General features: G+C 45.4%; 2 long non-coding RNA genes across 2 annotated transcripts; one reads left to right on the top strand and one right to left on the bottom strand.

The window, feature by feature from the left end:
* Positions 1-588: 588 nt before the first annotated feature.
* LOC131923487 (uncharacterized) lies at positions 589-1,747 on the bottom strand. The gene is made up of 2 exons (XR_009382630.1): positions 1,366-1,747; positions 589-809 (listed from the first exon to the last, which is right to left on the bottom strand). It is a non-coding gene; the product is annotated as an uncharacterized LOC131923487 (long non-coding RNA).
* A 5,103-nt stretch (positions 1,748-6,850) lies between these two features.
* LOC131923473 (uncharacterized) lies at positions 6,851-9,196 on the top strand. The gene is made up of 3 exons (XR_009382628.1): positions 6,851-6,987; positions 7,701-7,834; positions 9,084-9,196. It is a non-coding gene; the product is annotated as an uncharacterized LOC131923473 (long non-coding RNA).
* Positions 9,197-9,838: the final 642 nt, after the last annotated feature.

Below are 9,838 nucleotides of genomic sequence, written 5' to 3'. Positions count from 1 at the left end.
GCTTTGTGCCCGGGGAAATGTTTGCTTTTATTCTACCTTGAATGAATGTGCTACAATGTTCCATTAGGGAAGGCACCCCCTCAGTCCCTCTTCACGAACCCCACCGAAGTGGGTGGGTTTTCAGGGGAGTACCTGGGAGAAAGTGGATGTGTGCATCCTGGTGCTTCACCGGTCTATGTGGCTGCAAGAGAATGGTTCTTCATCACCCCATCACCATGTTCCAGAAAACGGTCTGAGCAGCCCAGCTGTTGGCAGCCCAGTGATGCCCACAGTGGGGAAAGCCCCCCCCCCCCCCGCCACCCTCTTCTGTCCTTCTCAGCCTCCCTGTGGTATCTAAAGTTGCTGATAGGTTCTTCACCATCACGAGACCCACCGACCTACCAGTGAGCTCAACCAGGTCCTTGGTCACCATGGGATCCCTGTTGTGAGGACCTCAGCATGCCCTGGGTTGTCACAATGAATGTATCTCATACGTTTTGTTACCACTGTTACCCATTTTTTTTAATGTGCTCTGACCCATTCTATTTAAGGCCCCTTTCAAACTACCACCGTTCTTTAAAGGCCCCCCCCCAAGGGGTGTAACAGTGGTTTTAAATTTCAGATCAATCCAGAGCAAATTTATTGAGAATCCATTGTCTTCCTTCACTTCACATTTCTTGATTTCCTATGTGCTAGACGCCAGGAATGTAACAGCAAACTAGGCTGGCCCTCATGACTGAGGCAAAGGATGTCCAGGACAGTGCTGACCATTTATTCTCCAATCTTCCTGGAAGTTTCTCACGTGTTCCCTCTCCATCTCTCTGGCTCTGCTATGAAGGGATAGCCATGCTCAGTCAGCCAGAGTATTAGGAAAGGAAACTGTTGTTGTTGGTTGGTTTGTGCTCTTTTTTGGGGGGGCCACCACCCAGCTCCCAAATAAATCACACACACACACACACACACACACACACACACACACACACACGGAGGCTTATTCTTAATTATAAATGCCCGGCCTTAGCTTGGCTTGTCTCTTGCCAGCTTTCCTTAACCTAAATTATCCTGTCTATCTTTGGCCTCTGGGTTTTTCCTTTTCTATTCCTGTATACCTTTTTTTGTTTCTTACTCCATGGCTTGCTGGGTAGCTGGGTGGCTGGGTAGCTGGCCCCTGGAGTCCTCTTCCTTCCTTCTCCATCTCATTTCTTCCTCCTCCTCCCAGATTTCTCCTCCTATTTATTCTCTCTGCCTGCCAGACTCGCCTGTTCTTTCTCCTGCCTTGCTATTGGCTGCTCAGCTCTTTATTAGACCATCAGGTGTTTTAGACAGGCACAGTAACACAGCTTCACAGAGTTCAACAAATGCAGCATAAACAAAAGTCACACACACCCTAAAATATCATTCCCCACCAGGTTATTGGTAAAAGCAGACACAGGGTCGAAGTGCAGCTCAGAGGCTTCCTTGTTAGGTTGAAGGACGTGGAGCTACTTGGCGTCTCTGAGCAGTTTCCCCTCACAGTGACACTAAACCGTAGTCTGAAGGAATACAGTGGGGACGGACAACAGCAGCAGGGCCAACAGTTTGTGTCTGACACATGGTGGAGACTCCAGTCGTAGGTGTGGGGCGCTAGGCTCTATTATTACTGCTATTGCTGCCATTGTTAGCATCTCTGTGCTCTGTGAGGGAAGGTGTCACCTCTGAGTGGCCAAGGGGAAGAAGACCATAGTGGGGACATTTGGTCCTAGGAAGTCTCTGGGGGTGAGGGTGGTGGTGGGGGCGCTATCACATCACACCAATCTGAAATTCTCATTCGAGGTGGCATTTTTCAGTAGCAAATGCCAAGGTTCTGTCTTTCTGAAAGAAAATTTCTGTTGGGTCTGTTTTGTTTCCACTTACGTGTCATTTTCAGCTGATTCTTCTGCTTCTACGAATCGGTCTTCTTTTTTTTAAAAAAAATTACGTTCTCTGGCAAGTCTGGCAGGAAGTAAAGGATGCTGGAGTCTCACTCGGAATTACCAAACCTAGGAAATACCACAGGGGTTAGCAGTTCATGACTGAAAGAAATCATCACCATCTAAAAATGTCTCCCTCCTTCCCTCTCTCCCTCCCTTCTCTCCTTCTTCCTCCCTCCCTCCCTCCCCACCTTCCTTTCTACTTTATTATTTCCTTCCTAGCCTCTTCTCAACTTACCTGCTCGCTTCCTTCCTACCTTCCTTCATCTCTCCTTCCATCTCTGCCTTTCTTCTCTCTTTCTGTAGCTTCTTAAAAGTCAGATGAAGCTAAAGAGCACATGACAATTCGACATTGCCTTTCTTCATCACCTTCGACGAGCAGAAGAAGATAAATAATATTGTGGAATCACCCCGCAGCATTTCAGTGGTCAAAAATACAGAAGAATTTGGGGCTGGAGAAACAGCTCTGCAGTGAAGAACACTGGCTGCTCTTCCAGAGGACCAGGGTTCGGTTCCTAGCCCCCACCTGGCAGTTCACAGCAGTTCCAAGGGATCAGACTCCATCTTCTGGCTTCCTTGGGGAATCATACACACGGTACATAGACATGTATGCAGGCAAAATACTCATACATGTAAAATAAATAAAAATAATTTAAAATAGGGGGCTGGAGAGATGGCTCAACAATTAAACTGTATTGGCTGTTCTTCCAGAGGACCAAGGATTGATTCCCAGCACCCACATGGTGGTTCACAATAGTCTGTAAGTTCAATTCCTGGGGAAGTCAATCTCTTTTCTGACCTCCAAGGGCACCAGCATGGATGTGATACACAGACATACATGCAGTCAAAACACCAATATGCATAAAATATTTTTTTAACTTTTAAAACATATGGAAAATGTATATGGTAATGTGGCCTTTTTGTATAGAAAGAATTTTTGGTCTTTATTGTATGTAAAGAGTTTTAAGTTTCACAGCTAACACTCTAGAGATCTCTGCAAAATAAACTATACAGATACTCCGAATAAATTTTTAAACATTCCTTCAACCAGGCATGGTGGCACACGCCTTTAATCCTAGCTCTTAGGAGGCAGAGGCAGGCAGATCTCTAAGTTTGAGGCCAGCCTGGTCTACAGAACGAGTTCTAGGAAGCCAGGGCTACACAGAGAAATCCTGTCTCAAATCAACAAACAACAACAAAAGTAAGAGAAAAGTTCCTCCCAATGCTCAAATTTAAAATTTTTTTTCTCAGTGTTGAGCCTAGGGTCTTGCTCGGCCAGAGTTCTACCACTCACTCCCATCTCAGGCCCCTAACTCACAATTTGAATACAATTTTTCTGTTTCTTTTTATTCTTGACATATTCAATACTTCTATTTCCCACTGTTTAAATCAAAAGGGAAATTTCACCTGGCATTATTTATTTTTACTCTTTAATTCATATGCCTCTAGAGAATATATCTTTTGTATGATTCTGTTTTTAAAAGCTTAAGGAAAACAGAAGACGAAATGCCATTGGCTAGGCCCTGTAAGAGGTTGTTCGGAGGGGTCTCGCTTGAGTTTTTTTTAAGTCATATTTCAAGTCTTTGATGTTGACAGCCCTGAAATATTACCTTACAATTACATCATAACCATGAAATGACTTGTGTTGGCTAGTGACATGACTTTTTAAAGAGTTTCCACTAAATACACAAATAATGAAATGAAAGGATGTCAGAGTATTCCAAATGATTAGTGATGGTATTAAAATGACCAGTATTGCTGTATATTGTGGCTCTAAGAAATTTATAATATTTATGACCAGACCTTCAACTAACCAGTCTGCTTTCTCTTTTTATTTTCCTTTTTAAAATGACTAGTAATTTCTTCTTTTCCTATTTCACATGCTCTGCTATTGCCTTAAGACATCAGAGCCTTTGATTTTTTTTTCCCCATCCTTCATGGGGAAAATGCTTATATTCATATCAGAGTCAAAAATGTAGCTGAACTAAATAATATCATCTCAAACATCTGCTAATTCAAAAAAAATAGCATCATACAGTAACAAATTATACAGTTCACATTCAACTGTGTGACGTGGCCATCCACCAAAAAGAAAGGGAAAGAAAAAATAAGGCTTTCAAGAATGGTTATTCTGGGTTAGGGGTATGGCTCAGTGTTAGAATCCTTCCCAACATAATGCTTTAGTATATAATGGTTCATAATGGTTTATCCCCAGCAGAAATGGAGTCAGAAACAGAAAACAGTAGAGATGTTTTCAATCATCCATCCACCCAACAAATGAGGCCCCAGAGTCAGCAGAAGTGGGGATACGAACCCCACAGAGGCTCAGCTGGCTTTCCTGCCCCTGTGTTTCTCAGACATAAGGTGACCTTGAAGCTAGAGTGTAAAAAAGAAATGTTTATAGTATATTCAGGCCTCTAAATACTAAGATACAACTCACCCATCTGGTTCCCAGCCAAAATAATGCAAAACAAAATAGCAGCCTGATCTACTGTTAGAGGAACACTCAGCTGTGTGGAGTTCAGTGAAGGATGTCTCAGGATGGTACGTTACAAGCCACAGAAAGGATTTTTCAAGAATAATCTAGACTCCACGGTTTATTTGCCCTACCACACATGGAAAATACTCAATACATGTTGAGTTAGGTACATCTGCTGGATACAAGGCTCTGTGCTGAAGCTACAAGGAAAATTCTAGCCCACTTAATGAGTGTTTTAGAGACAACAGAACAAGAGTATATAGAGAGCTATATTATGTACCTAAACACCGAAGTGTAGTTAGCCACACTTCTGTAGCATGGGTAAATCTTGATATGTCCTTGACATGTCAGTGGCTTCAGCTTCAAGAATGTTTAGCTGATCATTTAGTGACCTAAATTCAAATGAGAAGATATGGAACCAATTTATTTTTAGAACTAGAGAGTTTACGATTGGAGGTGGTGGCGACAGTAATTTTTGTTTTGTTTTTCAAGACAGAGTTTCTCTTTGTAGCTTTGGAGCCTGTCCTGGATCTCATTCTATAGACCAGGCTGGTCTCGAACTCACGGAGATCCACCTGTCTCTGCCTCTTGAGTGCTGGGAGTAAAGGTGTGCACCACCACAACCAGCTGACGGTAGTTTTTAGAACAGTCCAGTGGTTGTAAAAACAGAACTGTAAATACAGAGTTTGCCGACCACTCAGCTACATTAACCATTACAAGGCTTTGTCTATAACACATACAGTGTGTACATGTGTGCAACATGCCATGAGCCATGAACAGCAAACCTTAGCTAGTATACACACGCTGGGTTCAGGGAATTGCCTCCCTTCCACCAAATAGTGTGGGGCACACCGAATCTGAGATACATCATGACAAGCATGGCTCCCTTAACTTTTTTAACAGAGGATAGGTTCAAGAAAGGCGAGTCCATCTGTTTCTAATTCAGCCATTTACTCCTTAAGTGTTCCCTTGCTGGAATAGTGCTATCCTTAAAAAGAAGATCTCTGCAAACTCTCTTTTAAGTTTTGCAAATGTGTAGACAGGTGGTCCATCGAGCGGCGTCTCTCCTCTCCATCCTTCGACTCCCGTTTGGTTCAAATTCAGAATGAGTTTTAGATATTCATTTAGACAGTCCAAGATGTTGGAAAATAACACCCCTGATCATGGGGAAAGAACTAGAGAGCAAACATGGAGTTTCTCACAAGTCAGACCTAAGCCTCCTCTCACTCCTTACAAGATCAAATGGACATCGTGGAAGTTGCATGCAAACCCACTGACAATCTATAGAAACAAGGGTGACAAGATGGGAAGGTGGCTCTGAAAGGGGCCGTGCTGCCTAGGGATAGAGCGGCCGTCAGGATTACATTGAATCTTGGCAGCTTTATTTCAGAATGAGGCAAGAAATGCAAAGAGCTTCCTCATTCCAGCTGATTTACTGGGGAGCTTCAGAATCCTCCTAGCTGCTTTGGTACCACCGCCCAAGTTCCCCACGCCAGTCCGTGGAGCTGAGCATCATTAGTGTAATCATCTGCAGCTCTGCAAGCAGGACTCTGGACACCCAAAGTTTCAAGGGATGCTGGGCAATGCCGACTCCCGTGGAACAAAATAACTAAGGGATCCCAGTCATTGATAAACTTTGGTGCAAGGCTTTAGATTTTGGTGTTGGGGGATGTCACCCTCTCCTCCTTTTCTCATAAAGTAAGAGATGGTTGTTTTGCCATGTAATAGAGATGTGTTGGAATTAGAGTCTGGCAAGGGATTTATTTGATCAACAAAACACTGCACAAAGAATAATCCCGTGCTGCTCTGCTTTCTATTCTACTGCAGATTCATTCTGCCGAAAATTTTCTTTTCTCTTAGCTTCCTCGGAACCTTCCTAGAGGAAGAAGCCCTGACTGAAAGCTCCCATTACGAGAATTGTTCATTTCCAGAATATCGGCGGCGGCTTCAGCCTCAGGGGAAGAGTTGCCGTGAGCAGCACATGAGTCCTGGCTCTTCGGCTCTCCTATCTCTCCACACTTGCTCCTGCCGAGGAGATCCTTCACCCTGGAGAATCCACCAGTCAGTGTCTGCCTCAAGGCTCTTCTGGAGAGCCGTTGAATCCCAGGGTCTGACTGCAGCCTTGGGTGTGTCCTGCCTGGACTTCTTTTTGCTTGTAAAGCCACTTGGTGGAGTGGAAATTTTAAACATTCTTTGGATGCTCCTGGTGTTTGAATCACTCTCTAAATGAGTTTTATATGAAAGAAATGTTTGGAACCATTTTAAGGAAGAAAGTGGAGAAAAAGATGGGCACTATCAAAGGATGGTGATCAGGTAGTATTTCTGCCGAAACCCACAGAGTGAGTGAGCCACATGGCCGACCCCTGGAGGATGAGCATGCGCTAAGAGGGACTGGGTGACCCCATCAGAGACCTTGGTGACCTCACACTCCTGCCACCCATGCTTCTGTCTGAGCATGTCTAATAACATCCTTCAGTGTTGCTCTCAATTTATACAACTTTGTGGCTACACAGAGAAAAATGAGGCCCAGCTGAAATCAGAGTCTGGCTTCTGCGAAACCTCTCCGATTATGAGAGAAGTGTAAGTAAGCCGCAGCCCACCGGAAAGTTCCTCCACTTAAACAGCAAGATCTCTACTGCCGCTGGGTGGTGGTGGCACATGCCTTTAATCCCAGCACTCAGGAGGCAGAGCCAGGCGGATCTCTGTGAGTTCGAGGCCAGCCTGGTCTGCAGAGGGAGTTCCAGGGCAGCCAGGGCTGTTACACAGAGAAACCCTGTCTCGAAAAACCGGGGTGGGAGCATAGGGGGGCGGGGTGTGTCTTTACTGCCTGCTGGAATTGCCAAGGAAATTGGCACGGAGAAAGTCACCCCATCTGGGCTGTATTAATGAATACCTCCGACTCACTATCACAGACGAGGCTGGGCAATCACCATGACACGTGGGAGGCTGGAGGAGGGCGGAACTGGTGTGTGGTCACCATAGCACCAGAACAACAGCCCCGCGGATGTAGTAAAGAACTGCTTAAGGACTTGGGAATACCGCACGCAGGGCTGCCCCGTATTAAGATACAAGGAGGAGAAACAAAATTATTTAAATAAAACAACACCATATTCCTGCCAAAAAGATAAGAACAGTAGTGATGAACCCTCCTCCCCAGAGGATCTCGAAAGGAGCCGGTCTCTGGAGAGACTTCGGTTCCCTCTCCTTTGCTCCTTACGGTGTAGAGGGATGTGGATTAGGCTGAAGTGAACTGAGCCTAATTTAATTCTGAGGCTTTCTCCACGCGCCTTCAGACAGTTGGAGTCGCACATGGTTGTGAAACAAAGGCCGGAAGTCCCTATATTTGCACAAAACCTGGCCTCCTGGGGCAGACCCAACACCTTGGGAAAGCAAAGTAGTGATGGATGAGAACGCCTGTCCCCTTCAGGTAAGCTAAGTAAGAAAAACAGTGATGTTCTCCTTTAAAAAAAAAAGAAGCCATCTCACAGCCTCTGAAGTCCTACACACACACACACACACACACACACACACACACACACACACACACACCAGGCACACTGGGGCCTGCTCTGACCCTGCAGCGCTGAGCCTGCCTGAGCCCTAGGGCCAGCACGGAATGGGAGACAGCTGAGTCAAGGCCCGGGCGCCAGCCCTGAGAGGGTAAGTCAAGCGAGCTGGTGGGATTTCCTAAACAAAGGGTGCACACATGCAGCAGTACTTGATTGAAGACAAATTTCTATAAACATTCCCTTCTGAGCAAACGTCAAGGCCCAGGCTAGCTTTTTTTTTTTTTTTTTTTTTTTTTCACCATAGAAAGGGGGGAAGAGATGAATGGAGACAATTACACTCACTCGTTTGCTTTGTGAGGTCATAATGTTTCATTATGTGCCAGAAGTAATAACGTACACACTGAGACGGATAAATCGTCCAACGTGAGCACCAGGGCACTTTCAGCTCCATCTCCTGTTAGAAAAAGTCTCCGAGTTCTTCCACTCTTTTCGATGTCCCTAGACCAGGCTTTGCTGACCACAGCTGTGGGCGGCGGCCATCTCCCCCAACTCATCTTCATCTAAAGTGGAGATAGCTCCTCGGTGAGGGTCTGCTGGGTCCCCCACCACCGGAGGCCCAGGGGAAACAGAGGGAACAGGCCTCAGCTCCTACCCTTGAGAAGTCCACTGTGGGGAGCCAGGCTCCTCACGGTGTTGTTGCTGCTGAACGGCAGCCATGGTTGCTAGGCAGTGGATTCAGAACGGTTACCCAAGTCAGGAAGTCAAGTCCTGCTTTTAGCTCTGCACCTTGACATGTGAGGGAAGTCACTTGTCCCGGATCCTCTGCCCACAGAGTAATACATATAAATAGAGAATTACTTAACATCTGTCCTATAACGAGCATATTCCCCGATATAGTTTAATGACTCAAATTAAAAAGGAATACACTCCACCTCCAGGTCTTCGTCAGTAAAACCCAAATGCCCTTTCCCATAGGTCAGAATTATTTCTTTGGCGTCCTCCAAATGCCACGCACGAGTTGGGGATTTGTTGAGAGAATGAGCAAATGACTCACAAACCAGGGTTGGGTCCTCATGCTTCATCGTCTGGCATCTCTGTGCGGTTCTCTGTCCTGGGTGTCCGCCATCTCTCCCACTCAGCATCTACTTCCTTTTTCTCTGCTCCTAGCTTCCGACCTGGCTTTGAGGAGTGAGTGCTCTCTGCTGGGTACAATCACGGTGGTTCTTTTAAAGGAAGCTGAGAAACATCAGGCATGCAATCGTGGCAGTCTTGAGACCAGTCAGAGGTCCTCTTAACCTGTATTTCCTGCTTACCCTTTACTTCTGTGGCTTTCTGCCTGTCTTTATAGTAAGTATCTTTTTGCTTGACTTAAGGCCTGTTGCCAACAACTGAAGTAGTCTAACTACTTAACCTTCTAACGCACACCTTCAGAATAGACGGGTTATTATTGGAATACCGAAATAAAAAATAGAAAGCTTAGAACTAAAAGAAGTCTTCCAGCTGGGTGTGATGGTGGATGCTTGTACCTCTAGCGCTCAGGAAGCTTTGTGGGAGGATCCCAAGTCTGAGGCCACTCTGCCTAGAAAGAAAAACAAAAACAAAAAAACAAGCGGGGCCAGCAAGATGGCTCAGAGGGTAAAGGTGCTTGCTGCCAAGACCAACAACCTGAGTTTGATCCCTGGAGCCCCCAGAGTGGAAGGAGAAAACCAACTCCCCCGAGTTGCCCTCTGCCCTCCATACATGCTGTGGTACAAACACACACATACCCACAATAAATAAATAAATGTGGGTGTTTTTGTTGTTGTTAAAAAAATAAACAAAATCTAGTGCAAACTTTTTAAAAATTCTCTAGACAAGCAGACCCGAAGGAGGCGTGAAGCGGCATGATCAGAATCCTAACACTGGTTGGTTTCTGGGCCTGG

Source organism: Peromyscus eremicus, chromosome 13 (genome assembly GCF_949786415.1).
Source record: "Peromyscus eremicus chromosome 13, PerEre_H2_v1, whole genome shotgun sequence".
In the NCBI taxonomy this organism is placed as follows: Eukaryota; Metazoa; Chordata; class Mammalia; order Rodentia; family Cricetidae; genus Peromyscus; species Peromyscus eremicus.
This window is presented reverse-complemented; position numbering and strand designations above follow the sequence as displayed.